The sequence below is a fragment of the Lissotriton vulgaris genome, chromosome 7 (genome assembly GCF_964263255.1).
Source record: "Lissotriton vulgaris chromosome 7, aLisVul1.2, whole genome shotgun sequence".
Lineage (NCBI taxonomy): Eukaryota > Metazoa > Chordata > Amphibia > Caudata > Salamandridae > Lissotriton > Lissotriton vulgaris.
The window spans coordinates 1772128454-1772149022 of record NC_141695.1 but is presented as its reverse complement, the minus strand read 5'-3'; the positions used below and the strand labels follow the sequence as shown (position 1 = coordinate 1772149022).

General features: G+C 47.5%; 1 protein-coding gene across 3 annotated transcripts in view; it reads right to left on the bottom strand.

Moving 5' to 3' along the window:
• LOC147706642 (pregnancy-specific beta-1-glycoprotein 11-like) overlaps window positions 1-16753 on the bottom strand; it is a 205885-nt gene extending 189132 nt beyond the window's left edge. The window contains exon 1 of one of the 3 annotated variants that reach the window (XM_086933130.1): window positions 16618-16753. The gene's annotated coding sequence lies outside the window, so the exon portion shown is untranslated. The remainder of the gene's footprint in view (window positions 1-16617) is intronic. The other 2 variants (XM_086933129.1, XM_086933131.1) reach the window with 2 other exon arrangements.
• Between the last annotated feature and the right edge of the window lie 3816 nt (window positions 16754-20569).

Below are 20569 nucleotides of genomic sequence, written 5' to 3'. Positions count from 1 at the left end.
AGTCCGCAGATGCCTGTGCAGGACACCTTCTGGGGCCCGGGTTACAGACGAATCCGCAGATGCCTGTGCAGGACACCTTCTGGGGCCCTGGTTACAGAGGAGTCCACAGATGCCTGTGCAGGACACCTTCTGGGGCCCGGGTTACAGAGGAGTCCGCAGATGCCTGTACAGGACACCTTCATGGGCCCGGGTTACAGAGGAGTCCGCAGATGCCTGTGCAGGACACCTTCTGGGGCCCGGGTTACAGAGGAGTCCGCAGATGCCTGTACAGGACACCTTCATGGGCCCGGGTTACAGAGGAGTCCGCAGATGCCTGTGCAGGACACCTTCATGGGCCCGGGTTACAGAGGAGTCCGCAGATGCCTGTGCAGGACACCTTCATGGGCCCGGGTTACAGAGGAGTCCGCAGATGCCTGCGCAGGACACCTTCTGGGGCCCGGGTTACAGACGAGTCCGCAGATGCCTGTGCAGAACACCTTCTGGGGCCCGGGTTACAGAGGAGTCCGCAGATGCCTGCGCAGGACACCTTCCGGGGCCCGGGTTACAGACGAGTCCGCAGATGCCTGTGCAGAACACCTTCTGGGGCCCGGGTTACAGAGGAGTCCGCAGATGCCTGCGCAGGACACCTTCTGGGGCCCGGGTTACAGACGAGTCCGCAGATGCCTGTGCAGAACACCTTCTGGGGCCCGGGTTACAGAGGAGTCCACAGATGCCTGTGCAGGACACCTTCTGGGGCCCGGGTTACAGAGGAGTCCGCAGATGCCTGTGCGGGACACCTTCATGGGCCCGGGTTACAGAGGAGTCCGCAGATGCCTGCGCAGGACACCTTCATGGGCCCGGGTTACAGAGGAGTCCGCAGATGCCTGTGCAGGACACCTTCCGGGGCCCGGGTTACAGACGAGTCCGCAGATGCCTGTGCAGGACACCTTCCGGGGCCCGGGTTACAGACGAGTCCGCAGATGCCTGTGCAGGACACCTTCAGGGGCCCGGGTTACAGAGGAGTCCGCAGATGCATGTGAAGGACACCTTCTGGGGCCCGGGTTACAGAGGAGTCCGCAGATGCCTGCGCAGGACACCTTCTGGGGCCCTGGTTACCGATGAGTCTTTAGGTGCCTGTGTGCCCCCTTCTGTAATACTGATAGCGCTGACACATGTGTATACACAGCGCTATATTCAGAGGGTGTTCCCTCATTTGCATGGGGCGTGACCCCACGCCAACGAGGGAATCGTTTTGCCTCTTACCCCAGCCATATATGGCAAACAGACACACAACATGGGCAATAAAAGCAGGTCTCCAGTCCTGCAGAATACTCCAGCAGGGATGAGTTTTGTACCAGTTGGAACTGAATGCTCCATGAAGTGCGTTTGCTTCTCTTGGGTCAGGTAAGGTCAGGGTATTTTGATTTGTAAACCACACTCTCACCTGGAGGGTGTCCTGGCGCAGAGCAGGTGTGCATTCGCCAGGCCTAGGGCCTAATGTGGTTATTTGAAGAGCCGGGACCAGCTTCTTGTGCAATTCAAGAAATGAAGCGGAGGCTGGGATGTGTCATTTCATGCCTTCGGACCGATGTAGGTGAAGGCTCCTCCGCCGGCTTTGGTTTTCCGTAGGTGTGGGTTGTGAGCAAGCAGGAGTCTAGCCAAACGGAGGTGTCTGGAAGGTTTGTGAAAGCCGATGGTGTTTTTGAGGTGTGCTGGGCCAGAGTGCCTTAAAGGTGTGGGTGAGGAGCTTGAAATGTGCTCGTCTGGGTGTGGATAGCGAGAGTAGCTCCTTGAGGTGAGGTGAGATACGCGAGTGTCGTGGGAGGCTGGGAGGGATTCTGGCTGCCGAGTGCTGGATGTTGTGCAGCCTCCCGATGAGATACTTATTGATCCTGGCCCAGCGGCTGCTCGTTCTGGTGGAGTGTGGGTGATGATTCTCGGGGCCTCATTTATGAGGCCTTGCGTCAGTTTTGCGCCGCCGGTGTGTCACTTTTTGTGACGCATCTGCGGCGTAAAACATGCGCCTCGTTGCACCATATTTAAAAAGTGACGCATCTAGGTAGATGCGTCACTTTTTAAACCCCTGCGCCACATTATACCTGCGTCAGGTATAATGTATGCAGAGGGGGCGTTCCCCCGCAAAAAGCCTCGTAATAGTGATGCAGTGAAATCACTTTTAGGACGCTGTTGCGTCAAAATCTTGCGCCTGCCTCACAGCAGGCGTAAGACTGACGCAAGCCCTTTCACATGGGGCTTTCCCCATGTGAAAGGACGCATTGCTGGAGTTGCGTCACTTTTGTGACACACTCCAGCAATGCGTCACTTTTGCGCTTACAGATACGTCAGAAATACTGACGGATCTGTAAGTCCTTGCGACATGATGCGTCATACATTAAATATGACACATCATTGGTGTCGCAAGGAGGGCGCAGTGAAAAGTGACGCATCGCTGTTTTCACGCAGCGATGCGTCACTGTTCATAAATGAGGCCCCCGGTGTTTAGTGGCCGCCGTTTGAAAAGCTTCCTCGGCACCTGCAGTCTGTGCTAGTATAAGTCGCTGATGGAGTTGATTTGGGCTGTGATGTTGAGTTTGCAGTCAAGGATGAGCTGAAGGTTCTTGGTTTGGGTTATTTATTTCTACGGTAAGTCTCGATAATAAGCATGAATGCCACTGTGCGTCCATCATCCCACATTGCTTAACCCGTGGTAGCCCTTTATTGAAATGAATTGTGATAAGTCTCTGTACGAGTAGATGTGGTTAGACAAAGAGAATCACCAGCGCCACTAAATTTATGTGGTAGGGGAGGACAACATTATGCAGCAGGGTTGACTAAATTATGCAGCAAGATGATGCAAATTATGTGGTGTAATGAGCCGACATTTTGTGATAGTATTACTTCATTACTTTCTTTTTTGACACTTGTTAATATTGTCTGAGCCTCGATTACCCTTTGTAATACACGCTTAACATTCAAACATAGCAAAAACCAACTGAAAGGTGAACAGTCAACCGTTGCAAAGTGTCTTCAAGTGCGCTACAATATGTTTTGTATTGTATTGTAATTGCATTTATATAGCGCTTACTACCCCTGACGAGGCGTCAAAGTGCTTTTTCGGCGAGTAGCACGCTACTCCGGGACCCATAGAGGATTAGTGTTGAATTAGTATAGTGAAACATGCAAGTACATTTTAAGTGGTGGATAGGTTCGTCAGTTATTTGGATTTGGAATGATAGCAGAAGGATAGAAGAGGACAAAGGTTTGTATTTATGTAGCGCTTGTTGACGCACGCTGTCAGGAAGCGCACCTGCCGGAAGCTGGAGAAGAACTGTCTCCGCAACCGAACACCAGACAGCTACACCGCCCACAAGAATGCCACCCGCAGACACCACCAACTCATCAAGACCGCCAAGCGGACCGCCTTCAAGGACCGCCTAGAAAACAACGCACACAACAGCAAAGAGCTCTTAAACATCGTGAAAGAACTCTCCAACCCCAGCTCCAACACCAACAACATTCCACCATCACAAGACCTGTGCGACTCACTGGCCACCTTCTTTCACCGCAAGATCACCGACATCCACGACAGCTTCAACACCGACACCCCCACCTCCGCCGCCGAGACCACCATCCCTGCGACCCCCACCCACGTCAGTCGTCTGACCGCCTGGTCCAACGTCAGCGACGAAGACACCATCAAGACCATGAACTCCATCCACTCCGGATTCCCATCTGACCTATGCCCTCACCACATCTTCAATAAAGCCAGCACAGCCATCGCACCCCATCTCCGGAAAACAATCACCATCTCCTTCGAGACAGCAACTTTTCCGAAGAGCTGGAAGCACGCCGAGATCAACGCCCTACTGAAGAAACCCGAGGCGGACCCCAAAGACCTCAAGAACGTCCGGCCCATCTCCTTGCTCCCCTCCCCTCCCCTTTTTTTATTTTTTAATTTTATTGACAGAAGTTTACATCCAAGCAATGCAGTCATGGCATTAATACATCAAAAAAGTAAGTTTGAATTCATTACAACAATCAATATTAAGATCATTTCTTGAAGGACAACAAAGCAAAAAATATAAAGGAAACGGGAAAGAGGCACAAAGATACTAATCCTCAAAACAAGTAAAATAATAATAAACATGGAGGAACATAGCCTTATCTCCAAGTAGTGGTACTCCCAGCGACTGAGCCATCACTGCCCAGTAATACAATACTAAATTTGGTATGGACCAGCCACCACGATCCCGCGGAAGGCACATCTACTTAGCTGCCCGGCGAGAGCGCCTATACCCCCACAAAAACCTATAGCAAATCCTATCCGCCTTAATCAAACTACTTTGAGATAATTCTAAAGGAATAGTCCTAAATAAATATAAAAACTTCGTGAGTACCAACATTTTAAGGACACTGCATCGTCCATAAAGGGAAAGGTGAAGATGGTCTAACCGCTCTAATTTAGTGTTAACCGCCTCTATCACCGGTAGAATGGTTAAATCCGGAATGGTTTCAACTGCGGCAGTTATTCGGACCCCTAGATACATGGCTTCTGTGACAACTGGAGCATCTGACAATGGCATATCAGGTGTCTGAACTACCTGAGTTTTGGATACATTTAACTTGTACCCTGACACTGCCCCAAATTGCTCAGCCAAAACCTTAAGCGCACTAAATGCGGAAGAAACATCAGATGTTAAGACAACTATATCGTCTGCGTATGCTAAGGTACGATACGTAGTATCGCCAGCCCTTATCGGTGCTATGCCCTGGTTGCCCTCTATTTTACTCAGGAATGGATCAATATAAAGGGCAAACAGCAAGAGTGAACACGGGCACCCTTGCCGCGTACCCCTACTTATAGAAAATGAGCTAGTCTGTTGGCCAGAGATACGAAGTGCAGCTTTTGGGGAGGAATACAGCGCCTGAATCGCCTGAACAAATTCAGTCCTAAATCCCTTCCAAAGGAGCACGGCCCACAAGAACCCCCAGGAGACCCTGTCGAATGCCTTCTCGGCGTCCAACAGGATCACCCCGAGGGGAGAGGCCAGGACCTGTGCCCAATCTAATAACACTATGACACGTCTAACATGATCTGCCGTGTCCCGCCCCGGAATAATTCCGTGCTGGCGCAAAGAGACCAAGGGAATGATCACCTGAGCTAGCCTGGCTGCCAAAATTTTCGAAGAGATTTTAGAATCACTATTTATTAGTGAAGTCGGTCGAAAAGTTGATGGCAGCAGCTCAGGTTTACCCTTTTTTAAAACAAAACTATAATAGTGTCTTGCCAAGATTCCGGCACTATACCCTTCTGCGCAGCTCTAAAGTACTTTAAGCAAGTCCCGCCCAATCTCACCCAAAAATGTCTTATAAAACTCAAGAGGCACGGCATCTGGGCCACAGGCCTTACCATTCGCTCAGGCCTTCACCGCAAGCTCCACCTCATCCCATTGAATAGGAGCCGACAAACATTCACACTGCTCCTGAGACAGCTTGGGAGTATCAACCCCTAATAAAAATTCCTCCACTTCTATCTCTGTCTGAGGCCTCAGAATATCCTCCTTATACAGGTTGGTATAGTTATTTAAAAACACTTCATTTACGCCCTCCTGAGTGTCATGCACTACCCCCATTTGATCTTGAATTTTTATGACACAGCTCTGTACACTTCGCTGGTGGAGTCTCTTGGCAAGAACCCTGCCAGAATTCTCACCAAACTCAAACATCCCCTTCCCGGCGAAAGTCACGGAGAAGATCGTCAACAGACAGCTGACCCGCTACCTCGAAGACAACAACATCCTGGACCCATCCCAATCCGGCTTCCGCAGCAACCACAACACCGAGACCGCCCTCATGGCCGCCACCGACGACATCAGGATCCTCATGGACAAAGGAGAAACAGCCGCCCTTATCCTCCTGGACTTATCAGCAGCCTTCGACACGGTCTGCCACCGCACCCTAACAGCACGCCTCCTTAACGCCGGAATCCAAGAGAAGGCCCTGGCCTGGACCACATCCTTCCTCTCCGGCAGAACCCAGAGCGTTCGCCTCCCACCCTTCTGCTCCGAGACCACCGAGATCATCTGCGGCGTTCCACAGGGATCCTCCCTCAGCCCGACGCTGTTCAATATCTACATGGCTCCACTCGCCCACGTCGCACGACAACACAGCCTTAACATCATCTCCTACGCCGACAACACCCAGCTGATCATATCCCTCACTGAACACCCCCAGAACGCCAAAACCAACCTGCACAGAGGAATGAAGGCCGTCGCTGAATGGATGAAGGACAGCAGGCTGAAGCTGAATTCAGACAAGACAGAGGTCCTCATCCTCGGCCCCACCCCATCAGCCTGGGACGACTCCTGGTGGCCTACATCGCTAGGAACTGCCCCAGAACCCACCGACCACCTGCGCAACCTGGGTTTCATCCTCGACCCCGCCCTCTCCATGACCAAGCAAGTCAACGCCAACTCCGCGTCCTGCTTCAACACCCTCCGAATGCTCCGCAGAATCTTCAAATGGATCCCCTCCGACACTAGGAAAACCGTCACCCAGGCCCTCGTCACCAGCAGACTGGACTACGGGAACGCTCTCTACGCAGGAGCAACAACCAAGCTCCTGAGACGGCTGCAACGCATCCAGAATGCTTCGGCACGACTGATCCTCGACGCCCCCCGACGCAGCCACATCGCACCCCCCCTAAGAGGCCTAACTGGCTCCCCGTCAACAAGAGGATCACCTTCAAACTCCTCATCCACGCACACAAAGCCATACACAACGCCGTACCAGCATACCTCTACGACCGACTCAGCTTCTACACCCCCACCCACAGCCTCCGATCTGCCAACCTTGCCCTCGCCACAGTGCCACGCATCCGGAAAACCACCGCCGGCGGCAGATCCTTCTCTTACCTCGCCGCCAAAACCTCGAACACGCTCCCCACCAACCTACGGCAGACCCAGGATCTGCCGGCCTTTAGAAGACTCCTCAAGACCTGGCTCTCGGATCAGTAGCAGCCCCCCACCCCCCAGCGCCTTGAGACCCTCACAGGTATGTAGTGTGCTTTACAAATATAATGATTGATTGATTGATTGTTTGATTGATAATATGGTAAAATATGAAGTAATTTCAGTGGTGGATATTAGTCAGTTACTTGGCGTTTAAAGGATAGCAAAGGGATAAAAGGGGAAGAAAGATTTGCATTCATATAGCACTTGTTACCCCTGATGGGCATTGAAGCACTTTTCTGGCGAGTAGCACGCCACTCCGGAACCCATAAAGCATTAGTGTTGAAAATTTGTATAGTATAAATATGAAGTAATTTGAGTAGTGGATATGTTATTCAGTTATTTGGGTAGTATATTAGTATAGTTAAATATGGAATTTGAGAAGTGAACATGTTAGCCTGTTAATTTTGATTGAAGGATAGTGGAGGGATAAAAGAGTGAAGCATTTAAAAAAAAAAATGTTTTAGGTCTTAGCAGTAGGAGGAGGGTTTTGGATGAGTAAAAAGGAGTTTTGGAGGGGAGGAGTCAGAGGGGAGAGTTTAGAAAGGTTTGTTTAGGGGGATCGGTATAGTAAAGAGGTGTCAGATGATGCAAGGAGGGGTAGAGCAGGAGAGAGTCTAGAAAGGGTCATTTTGGCGATCATAGTAGTGGCATGGCGTTTGGGATAAGTGAGAGAGGGGATGTAGAGGATATATTGATAGATGTATAGGATGAGAGATAGGGTAGTGCATTGGAAGGAGTAGTAGAAAGAAGTTTGAGATGAGTCAGAAGGTTGGGCTAGAAGATATATTGAGCGAAGTATAGGCTGAGAAATATGGTAGTGCATTGGAAATGCTAAATTAGAAGAAAGTGATAAATATATAGATTCACAAGTACTTTGAAAGTATATAGATACATAAAGGAGGTAAGTATATTTAGATTAAATATATTGATAGAGGGACAGGATGAGAAATAGGGTAGTGCATTGGATATGCTTTTTCAGGAGAAAAGTAACAGACACAAAGATCCAAGTACATGGAAGGTACATAGAGGCACAATGGAAGTATGCACATGTAGACCAGAGATGATTTTTTAATTTTTTTTTTTTCTTAACAACATAATATTATTTTACATGTTTATACAAAGTAATACACAAACATAGGTAAGTATCTATAGTGAAAACAAAGGCTTATATACAGCATTTTTAGTAACTTTTGATCTTTTTGAGCTAGGGAGATTCTTTTTAAACTGGATATTATACTGCAGATGATAGATTATGTGGCACATGAGGCAAAAGTAATACATGTGTCGAAAATACCACAGCCATAAAATGGCCTCATTCCATTGGTGGTGACTAGAACCTGAGAATGTGCCATGTACGGTCACAAGATATCAGGATATGAAATGCTCCCATTGTAACTCTCAGGCCTGTGAGAACAAATTCATCCCAACACAACATCTTACTTGAGATAACAGTTATTAACTTCACCTCAGCATCTGGCAGTAAACAGAAAGACACGCTCAGCGCCTGATTCACAAAGGTAAACGTAAAGGTTTGTTGAAGTTTGCTATTTTTTTGGTATTCATAACCTACAAGTTTACTTTTGCGAATAGTCATTTTACGGCTGTGGAGACTCCGCATTCTGGGCAGATATGCGACACATAAAACGTTAGACCTGTCTCATCTTTTAACGTGCGGAGCTCTCCACCCAGACAGTGGCACCGACGGTGTCCAAAAATTGCTATTAGTAAAAATAAACTTGTAGTTTGTGAATACAAAAAAATAGTACACTTATACACACGTGTACGCCTACCTTTGTGAATCAGGCTTTTCCACTACTAGGCATTGTAATTCCACATTAACTCTTGGGGGACATTTATGACCCCCTCAGCCTGGTGGCTGCTCATCCAATGAGGCTTGCACTGTACTATCTGAATAGTATGATGCATGCCCCATCCTAAACTACATTACTGCGTGCATCATACACAAGCTAAAACGCATAAACACCAATCATAATGGAGGCGCAGAAAGCCGTTCACTGGCCTGGACCCTGGTGTCACTGTACCTGCTGCATCATCGGCAGGTTAACCTCTGTCCCCACTCCCAACTAGAGATAGGGAACCCACAGTAAGCTTGATCCGGGCTTGAGCCTGAAGCCTGGCTCCGGCTCAGCTTGAGGTGTTCTGGAACTTCAAGCCAATGACGAGCCGAGCTTTCATGTACCTCCTGGCTGCCACCCTCAATCTACCCAGGATGTGGCACTATGGCAAGAGCTTCCAATTTTAGAACTGTACAAGCTAGGTTTGAGTCTGCATTGGCTCAACATCCTGTGATTTTGGGCAAATCTCCAGTGCATAAAATATCAAATAAAAAGAATATGGCTTGAGTAATGTAACTGGTGTTCATGCCAAGTGCTTCAATACCTCTACACTATAGAAAAACTGCAGAAAACTGCGCAAGGAGGTAAAAACAAAGCATTGCCTTAAACAGGAGGAGCAAATAGATAGACATTTAGTGGCTGATTTGTACAACGCGAAACATAAAACCTGGATAAATTGCAGCTTCCCCACTTAAATTATGTGATCTTGAGCAAATATTTTATTTCACCAAAAATCGTTTTTCTTCAACTTTGTGCATGAAAGCAAGTTCAAATACATTTTTCAGAAAAGTAACTATACAAAAACCTATTGTGTTTAATTTAATGGACTAAGGGTGCTCCATATTAACCTGGGCCACATACAGGGGCCACGAAACAACTTTCTTTATTTATTTATTTATTTAGAAGGTTTTATATAGCGCTAGCTCCACCCGAGGGTATCAGAGCGCTTTACATCAGCAATGGAAGTACACAATAAAAACAATCATGGCAGTTGAACGAAACGGGTTATACAGGTGTTCAAACCAATAAAAAACACAGGGAGTAATTTAGGGAACATAGTGATTAGAGGAACATATAGGAAGAGATAGAGAAGCAAGTAGCAGGAACCAGAATGTTATTGTAAATAGTAAATGTAATAGTATGTCAAAAAGGATTCAAAGGACATAGTAGGTAGTGGGTGGTAAAGGGAGGGGGAGGGGGAGAGGGAGGTGACAAGAGAAAAATGGGGGGTGAATGGGGGTGGGGGAGTAGTCTAAGGAGGGAGGAGGAGAGGTTGTGAGAAAGGAGATCTAGGATTTAGTTTCCCCAAAATGTAGTGAGCAAATGAATTTTAAGGTCTTTTTTGCATCTGGAGTAGGAGGGGTGGCATCGAAGGTCTTTGGGTAGGGCATTCCAAATGGTAGGGGCCTTACCAGAGAAGGAGCGGGATTTCGAACAGCTTTTTTGAGTAGGGGGGTATGGGAAGAAGAGTGTTGGTGCTTCTCAGTGTTCGGGCACAGCCAGCTTTTTTAAGTTTAGTTGCGAGGTAGGATGGGGTCTTCTGGTAAAGGGCTTTGTGAGTAATACAGGCAATTTTATAGGAGGATCTGCCTTCGATGGGGAGCCACTTGAGGGACTTGAGGGCAGGGGAGATGTGGTCAGAGCGGTTACAGTTCGTTGTTAGCCTGGCGGTGAGGTTGAGAACGGATTTGATGGGGGCCAGGTGGATTTTGGGGGTGCCAGAGAGAATGGCATTACCATTGTCTACTTTGGATAGAACAAGAGAGTGGACAATTAATTTGAAGTCTTCCGCTGGGATAAAAGGTTTGATTTTTTTCAGATGCCGGACAGTGAAGAGAGCACTTTTTGCAGAGTTCTTGACATGGGAATTTAGTGTGAGTTTATTGTTGATGGTGATGCCGAGTGATTTAACCGAATCGGCGAGGGAGAGGGAGCAGTTTAGCGCATTAAGGTCGGCGATGCAAGTTTGGATGGGGAGAGGGTTGTTTTTGGGAGAGAAGAGAATGATCTCAGTTTTTTTAGGGTTGAGTTTCAGATGATTGTTGCGGAACCAGGTTTGGATTTTGATTAGGACTGTGTTGAGGTGCAGGATATCAGCACCGGATTATGTTTTATAGTACAATTGGGTGTCGTCAGCATATAGGTGGTAGTTGATTTTTTCTTGTTTGCGTATCCGAGAAAGGGGTGTCATAAAGACGTTAAAAAAGAGCGGGAGAGCGGATGAATCCTTGAGGGACACCAAGGGAGACAGAGGTTGGGCCAGACAGGCAGTTTTGAATTTTAAGTTGTTGGGTTCTCTGTTGAAAGTAGGAGATGATCCAATTAAGGACAGTGCCACTGAGGCCGAAGCGATTTTTGAGTGTGTTGAGTAGGGTTGGGTGGTAAACTGTTTCAAATGCCGTGGAAATGTCAAGAAAGATGAGTAGGTAGGTCTCGCCCTTGTCCAGGGCTAGGTGAATATCATCGACTATGTTGAGAAGCGCGGTTTCCGTGCTGCAACCTTTGCAGAAGCCAGATTGAAGGGAGTCATGCAGGTTGAACGTGTCAATGTGTTTGTCCAGTTGGAGGAGGGCGCATTTTTCCTGGACTTTGGAGAGGAGGGGGATGTTGGAGATGGGGCGGAGATTATTAGGGTCGTTGGGGTCAGCTTTGGGATTTTTGGGGATGGGAGTGATTTGCCCGAGTTCAAGGGAAATGGGCACACTCCCTGTTGAGAGCGAGGCGTTGATGATGTGGGTCCAGTAGGGGACGATAACATGTTTGAGATCTTGGATGAGTGCGGAAGGGAGAGGATCTTTGGTGTGGGAGGAAGGTTTGATTTTGGCTAAAATGTTGAAGACCTCCTGTTCAGATACAGGGTGGAAATTATGGCATGAGGCGTTATTTTTAAGCGGAAGGGAAATGGGTTCCGGAGGGGTAAGAGAAGGGAGGGGGTGAGAGGGGGTCAGAGAAGTGTTCAAGGGGAGAGGGGGAAGAGGTGCGGTGATCAAGGGTGGTTGAGGGGTGAGCGAGGGTGAAGTATCAAGGAAAGCGCAGTCTATTTTAGTGATTTTTTTCACAGAAAAAGTTAGTCAAGTCAAGTCAAGTCAAAGAATTTATATAGCGCACTACATACCCGGAGGGTCTCAAGGCGCTTAGGGAGGGGAGGAGGATTACTTGTCGAATATCCACGTTTTAAGTTGCTTTCTGAATGCTAGGTGGTTCTGGGTGAGGCGAAGGTAAGTGGGGAGTGAGTTCCATGTTTTAGCAGCCAGGTATGAGAAGGATCTGCCTCCCATGGTGGTCTTGTTGATGCGAGGTACAGTGGCGAGGGCTTGGCTGGAAGAACGTAGTTGGCGGGAGGGGGTGTAGAAGGACAGACGTGAGTTGAGGCATTCTGGTCCGATGTCGTAGAGAGATTTGTGTGCGTGGGTTAGGAGCCGGAAAGTGATCCTCTTATTGACGGGAAGCCAGTGGAGGTTTTTCAGCTGACCAGAGATGTGTTCTTTACGCGGGATGTCTAATATGAGCCTGGCTGAAGCGTTCTGGATGCGTTGGAGTTTTTTCTGGAGTTTTGCGGTGGTACCGGCGTAGAGGGTGTTTCCGTAGTCCAGTCGGCTCGTGACCAGAGCGTGGGTGACTGTTTTTCTGGTTTCGGTGGGGATCCAGCGAAATGTTTTTTTGAGCATGCGAAGAATGTTGAAGCAGGATGAAGATACGGCGCTGACTTGTCTGTTCATTGAGAGTGAAGAATCCAGGATAACGCCTAGGTTCCGAGCGTGGTCTGTCGGGATGGGTGCTTTTCCAAGGGCTTCCGGCCACCAAGAGTCGTCCCATGCAGAGGGGGATGTACCTAAGATGAGGACTTCTGTTTTATCTGAGTTCAGTTTCAAACGGCTGTGTTTCATCCAATCGGCGACTTCTTTCATTCCTTCGTGTAGGTTAGTTTTGGCGGTGCTGGGGTCATTGGTGAGAGAAAGGATCAGTTGAGTGTCATCCGCGTAAGAGATGATGTTGAGGTTGTGTTGGCGGGCGATGGACGCGAGGGGGCTCATGTATACGTTGAAGAGGGTGGGACTGAGTGAGGACCCTTGGGGTACGCCACAGATGACTTCAGTGGCCTCGGACTTGAATGGTGGAAGGCGGACTCTCTGAGTTCTTCCGGTGAGGAACGAGGTGATCCATTCAAGTGCTTTTCCTTGGATTCCGATGTTTCTGAGGCGTTGTAAAAGGGTGCTGTGGCAGACTGTGTCTAACTCTAAGGCTGCAGAGAGGTCGAGGAGGATGAGGGCGACTGTGTCTCCTTTGTCCAGTAGAGTTCGAATGTCGTCTGTTGCTGCGATGAGGGCGGTCTCAGTGCTGTGTTTTGCTCGGAAGCCAGATTGTGAGGGGTCGAGGGATTTGTTGGCTTCGAGGGAGGCCACCGGGTTAAGGGGTGGAGGGTTGGTTTGGTTTCTAATAATGTTGAACAGTTCTCTGGGTCTATTTTTGGCATGAGAGAGTTGAAGATGAAAGAATGACGCTTCCTCTGAAAAGTCCTGTGTTTTGCAAGAGGATCTCGCAGTTCTAAGGAGGGCAAGATGGGATGGGGAGGGGTGTTGCCTCCATGTTCTTTCTGCCAGTCTCAGCGAGCGTCTTTCTTTATTAAGGTCTAGGGTGAACCATGATTTAGAGGGGGCATTTTTTTATGTTTTAGTTTTCAGAGGTGCAAGTTGGTCTAACACCTCCGATACAGTTTTGTTGAAATGCTCTGTGAGATCATTAGCATTTGAAGGGGGGGGGCTGAGTTGGGATTGGAATTTATGTTCCAGTGCGCCAGGAGTGATTTGTTTCAAATTTCTAGCTACAATTGTAGCTTTATTTATTTTTATAGGGGCAGGAGGGGCTGGGGAGGATATTGTGAACAGAATGAGATGGTGGTCAGACCAGTCGATGGGGATGATGTGGATAGGGATGTAAGATCTGGGGTGGAGATGATTGCTTCAAGGATAGCTCCTTTGGCGTGGGTGTGGGAGAGGCAAAGTAGCTTGAGGTCGCTAATCTCAAGGAGATTATTGACAAGGCTGATTGCCGGCTCATTAGGTTCGTTCCAGTGGAGGTTGAGATCTCCTAGGAAAAGGTTTTTGGAGCTGGAAAGTAATGATTTAGTTAGGAGGTCGGAGAATTCTTCTGCAAAGGGAAGGGGTTCACCAGGCGGGTGGTAGATGGTATGCAGTCGTATAGGGGGGAAGCATTTAATTTTGAGTTCGCTGTATAAGTATTCGAACGTTGTGTAGTCAGTGTTATTAATGGGGGAGAGTTGAAGTTCTTCTTTAAAGATGATTGCTAACCCACCCCCTATTTTTTCAGGTCTATCTCTTCTGAAGATAGAGTAGCCAGGGGGGGTCAGAAGGTCGATGATGGGTGTCGAATGGTCTTGCCTGTACGTTCACTAATCGTACTGTCACCAGTGAGGACGGGGCAGGAATGACTCTAAGCTCATGTTTAAAAACTATGGTCCTCATTTATGAGACTCCTTGCACCTCCGGAACGTCACTTTTTGTGACGTTCCGTGCCGCAGACGCATGCGTGATATTTATCAGGCAACACTTTTGGCTTAATGCTACCTAATAAATATTGTTCCCTTTAAGGCAGTGTTCTGCCTTAAAGGGGTGTGCAATGGGTGTTTCTGGGGGTGTTCCCAGCAAAATCCATGGCCTTTTGACACTGCCCTAGATTTACGAGCAATTGTAAATCTGAGACCGCCAAAACCTTACGCCTCCCCAGGGGAGGCATAAGGGAGGCGCAACCAGGAGAAATATCTTTATTTCTCTTCGTATTTCCTTTCTCTATGCGTCCTGTATTCTGCAGCACACATAGAAAGAGGAAAAGGCCTCTTGTGATTATTTTTGTACAGAGAGGTTTCTCTTCCTGTACAAAAATAATCATCCCCGCAACGCAGGCCCCCTTGCACCATGGTGCAAAGGTGCCTGAATTGGCGCTCGGCAGCCCATTGTGCGCCGGCGCAGGGGGAAAGGACAGGAATGCGCTGTATTTTGTTTGTAGTAGAGTGATTATTTAAAGAAAAAAGTGCACATTATGCCATAGCATGCGCTTTTATAGCAACTCTACAGTACAGCTGTGGCTAAGTTAATGTAAAGGAGTGTGAGCGGACGAATGAAAATACAATAAAAGGATATACAAGTTCAGGATGGAATGTACCGCGGTGACAGGGGCGGCCTCGTTTCTAATACAAATACATATTAAAAAAACCTCATGCACAGAATGTTAAACCTGCGAACTTCAGGAGAGTGCCTGGCAGCGGCGTGGGGGCGGGCACACGGGCAGAGACACACCCTGGGAGGTGCCAACCCCGGTGCCACTGAGAGCTTTACAATAATAACTGGGGACTTGGGCACAGAGCGTCACCTGACTCAACCCCAGGGATCATTCCGGAAGTTGAATTCACAGATATAAATATAGTTCTAATCCTGGCCCCTGCGGCCGGGCTCACGTGTGTGAGGGTCTTGAGTGTGAACACAGAGTAAACCCCTCTCGTTTGGGCTCAATACACGTTTCATTCATTCTTCATTTTTAAAATGCTTCGCGGCGCCCACGCGCGTCAATAACACATTGAAACGCATTTGCTATATGTTAAGGGGTGCTTATGTGTTGTGATTTCTTTATTTATCTTCGCTTATTGTGTAAGGTTGCCTTGACGCTATGTGTGTGTTGGACACTCAATGAAAGCGGGGCTTCGAGCAGGAAACCCCCCTCTCAGGTTATGACGAGGATAAGAAACGTCACTTTTACATATACTTTATATCTTTGCACTGCTGGCTGCCGAATGCACATTTAAAATGAGTCGCGATCTATGGTTTATGGTGAGAGGCCCCCCCAGGAGCAAACAACATGGAGGCTTGCACGGGGGGTGCACGAAGGGTAGAAGTGCCTGGAAATGAACGGGGCACAAAGGCTTCTTGGCGCTTCGGAGCAGGGAGGCGCCTGTTCACAGAGCCCAATGAGACCTCTAGGGGTCGCCATGGCGCGAACAACGGTTGAAACTCAATTCACAGCGGGCCAAGGTGTCCATGCACAGAGCAGCAAAGCACAGGGGCATCATTAAAGCATCCCATTATGCGGCACACAGCTCAGAGCAGCACAGCACGGGGCACCATTAAAGCATCCCATTATGCGGCACACAGCTCAGAGCAGCACAGCAGAGGGGCACCATGAAAGCATCCCATTATGCGGCACACAGCTCAGAGCAGCACAGCAGAGGGGCACCATGAAAGCATCCCATTATGCGGCACACAGCTCAGAGCAGCACAGCAGAGGGCCACCATGAAAGCATCCCATTATGCGGCACACAGCTCAGAGCAGCACAGCAGAGGGGCACAATTAAAGCATCCCATTATGCGGCACACAGCTCAGAGCAGCACAGCAGAGGGGCACCTTTAAAGAATCCCATTATGCGGCAAAGAGCTTGGCATGAACGCAGTCAGACCTAAAGCAGCCACAACATAAGCGCAGGGCAGCTCTGTGGTCCCTTTTTGTGTCGGACATTCATGTCTGTCAGTCCCTCGTGGAATCAGCACTCACTCCAGGGGCCGTGAGCACTCCCCATTGGCGGGAAGGAGGGGGCCACCGGCATGGCCCCAGCAGCGGGTGACAAAAGGGGCGAAGCCCAGCAGTGGCCTCTGGCCTCAAGGCAGTGACAAGGGATCACCTCAAGGTGGCGCTCTCAAGGCCCCCTGTAGACCCGGTGCCTCTTGCGACAGGAACCCCCCCCTAGGGTCAAAGGTACTCACCAGGCACCTCTCTCCTGGGCCCTGCTGACTTCCCTCCGGACTGAACTCGGCTGCAGTGTGTGTGAGATGGAAAGAAGCCAAGGCCAGGAGGCCTCGAGATGCGGGCGTGCCTTCGCGCCAGAAAGGAGGGGTTTGAGCCTGCTTGCTTGAAGAGGAGAGGCAGAAAGAACGCCTGCTGCAGCTCCAAGGCCAGGGCATAAGTCCTATAACAAGCATTTGCAATGCAACACGTCTCGCATTTGCTAGACCTGGAGCTATTGCAAAAAAGAACAGTTGGTGGACAGAATGCAGAACGATGTCATACATTCACCCCAGTACAGAGATCTGGGCCTAAATCCGTCGTTTTTTTGCTCACCATGCCATTCCACTTTGAACCCAGCCATATGCAAACCAGCATTGACCCTGTGCCCCATGGGAACAGCCCAGCCCGAACTGCCAGGCCAGGACCTCCCTAGACTGGAAACAAGCCAACTAGCCCACCAGGTACCTCCAGCAATCTTCACAGAGCTGCGTTGCAGAGTGTTGTAACAAGGGGCGTGGCCTCTGCACACCTCTCTGCAGCGCTGCCTCCTGGCACGTACTGGAGGTACCTGGCGGCCTAGTTGGGACACACAGGATTGAGGAGGAATTCATTCTCTAACTTAAAACGCACCACAGTCCGTGTTTGCAGACACATCACCTCAGGCCCCGCACCCTTCCTCACCACTGTGCAAATGCGCCCTGTGGCGCGTTTTAAGTTGGGGAATTAATTCTTTTTCAATACTGAGGGTCCCTAAGGGCCAAATAGCCCAACAGGTATCTCCAGTATGCGCCACGGAGCTGCGTTGCAGACAGGTGTTCAGAGGCCACGCCCCTTTTTACACCTCTCTGCAACGCAGCTCTGTGATGCTTACAGGAGGTACCTGGTGGGCTAGTTTGACCCTAGGGACCCTTAGGATTGAAGGGGACTTAATCTCTCAACTTAGAACAGTGACAGGGTGCGTTTACACAGGGGTGAAGGGAGGGGACGGGGCCTGACGTGATGTGTGCAAACACGCCCTGTGGCGCGTTTTAAGTTGGGGAAAAATTCCACTTCAAACCTGAGGGACCATGGGGGCCAAGTAGCCCAACATTGACTGGTTTCACGTGGAAATTCTTCTGTGTGGAGTTTTGGAACTTTTAAATATTCCTCTAAAATCATCCGAACAACGAATTCCAATTGTCTCACCTGTTATCAGGAGAGAACCCAGTGCTGCATCTTTTAGCCCAGCACTGACCCTGAAAAGTAATTCTAACCATACTTACAGTAACTTGTATTTCCTTCCAAAGGAATCCATTGTCTGGTTTTCAGCAGAAAAGTTTCTGTCTATTTCCACAAACTGAAAATATTCCTAAAAAATCGCCTGTATGACTTGAACGCATTCTTTCAACTGTTTACAGGAGATGCACCAGTGCTGGATCCAGGATCCACCACTGAGTAAGAAAAAGTAAAGATTACACTACTTACCTGCTAAGTGAATTTCCTTCCATACGTTAACATTGACTGGTTTCACTTGGAAATTCTTTTAAGTGTGGAGTTTTGGAGCTTTAAAATATTCACCTAAAATCATCCGAACAATGAATTCCGATTTACTAACCTGTTATCAGGAGAGACCTCAGTGCTGCATCTTTGAGCCCAGCACTGACCCTGAAAAGTAATTCTAACCATACTTACAGTAACTTGAATTTCCTTCCGTAGGCTAACATTGACTGGTTTCACTTGGAAGTTCTGTTAAGTGTGGAGTTTTGGAGCTTTAAAATAGTCACCTAAAATCATCCGAACATTGAATTCTGATTTACTAACCTGTTATCAGGAGAGAACTATATCTGGCCTGAAACCTATGATTTTTTCAGGGAATAGTAATATATGTAGATTTGAGTTGTATTTAAGCTAATGTATTTGTTTTTTATGATATATATATATATGTTTGGGGGTGGATAATTCAATAGGGAATCAATTGTAGATAGTTATGATAAAAATCTACTTATTTATGCAGCGACATGTATACATGTTAAACGCATAATAATATAACCATATGTAAAATTTACATTTCTTAAGCAGGACTAACAAATATCTATATATTTCTAAACATAATTCTTATACATGTTTATACAAAGGAATAAAAATATCTAGCTACACATATTTAGTCCAAATACATTCTTATATACACAGGGATATGCTGTATATTCATGTGTGAGTATGGTGGTTATGTGGGGAAGAGCCAATGTTTGTGTAGTAGCTTACAGGTTTGCTAACAGTTTTGAGCATTTAGAGAAAGGGGAAGAGACATAGAGATAAATCCAGCGTTTTATAATGACATGCCAAGAAACATCTTTACATTCAGAAATTCATACAGGTACATTGAAGAAGTACATGGATATGAGATCACAATTATAGGTAGATGGTAAGTCCTCATAAGAGTCATAGCACATTCATGGTAAGTAAATCTTACACCATGGAAGGCTGAGTAACTGCCAGTCAAAGGTGTGTGAGGGTTTACACATAAATAACATATCACATGCGAACGTTTTTCTATTAAAATATAACCTTTTGATCCAACTCACTGAAATTTCACATCGGATAACTAACTCTGCATAGTCTCCAAGTTTCCTATGATCAAGCAGTGTGCAAAATTGACTTTTAGTACCCGAAGGAGAGAAACTGGACCTGTAGGTTACAAAAAGAAGTCGTTTGTTTTGAGAAACGTATACATCTTGGGTTATGATAGCTCCCGTCTAATATCCCGTGAACACATCTACAACAGCTCCACTCTCTTTACAATTATCCATTCCCCACTTAAAAAGGTTAACTTAACCTATTTTAAAGAGGAAACAATTATATTCACCTTACTTAGGGTGAACATATATATATATATAAATACCTCTGCAGTGTTGTGATTCCAGGTGAACACCTAGTCATGCATGAGGGCGTTGTCTGGGCAAGTGGATTTGGGCAGAAAGAGGTAAACAGAAAGTGGTACTTGTTCACCTTTCAATGCACGCTTACCTTTTTCATTTTGTTTTCTATGCCAATATTCTTAGCGAAGCCAGAGGGTGCTTCTCTCCTCTAAGGTGAGGCCAGGATCAGAGAGCGCCCCCAAACTTCTAAAACTTTTAAAACAAGCATTGGCATAGCCAATAGGTCTTGCCTTTGGGACATTATACGTGTTTAGTTATCCAGCACAATATCCTTGGTGCAACAACATCAAGTGTTGCATTGCTAAATACTTATAAGGTCCCAAAGGTGAGACCTATTGGCTATGCCAAAGCTTGTTTGTGGTTGTTATTACCATGTGGTCAATGGAGTTGGACTTGAATTTGCGGTCCAGTGTCTTTATTTGCTATTGCTGCAATGTTTTGAAAATAAACTAAAAATATATTTTTTAGAAAAAGAAATTGCAGAAGTGAGGTATAAAGCTGCAAATTATAAAGCTGCAAATAAAACACTGGTTATTATAATTATTATCTGTTACGGCTGTGCATCTTTGAGTACCCTAGGTTTTTCGAGACTTCTGAATGAATACAAAAAAGGTGCAAATTTACTCTATATGTCAGAATAAGCATATGGGAGTACATATGGCTAGGGATGTGTGTAACTCGCAAAATCATGCGTTAGTCAGGTCCTGTGGCCTTATTTACTTACAGGTAAGGAAAAGATTTCTCCCAATTCCAAAATTTCTAGCACATGGAAATAGACTCACAGCATAGGGCGAAGTGCTCAAGGTGCCTGTACTTATGCAAAAATACCAGAGCGCTTCAAGGCTGTGAAAGTGAATGTAGATGGTAATCTCTGATGCCTCTAATAGAAGGAAAGACAGAGGCAGCATTCAATGAGTGTCCTGCAGCAATATTTTTCTATGCAAGCTGCCCATTCTGCAAAGAGTCACAGGGTGAGATCTGCAGAAGCAAAGGTTAGAGACGGACCCGCTCATTT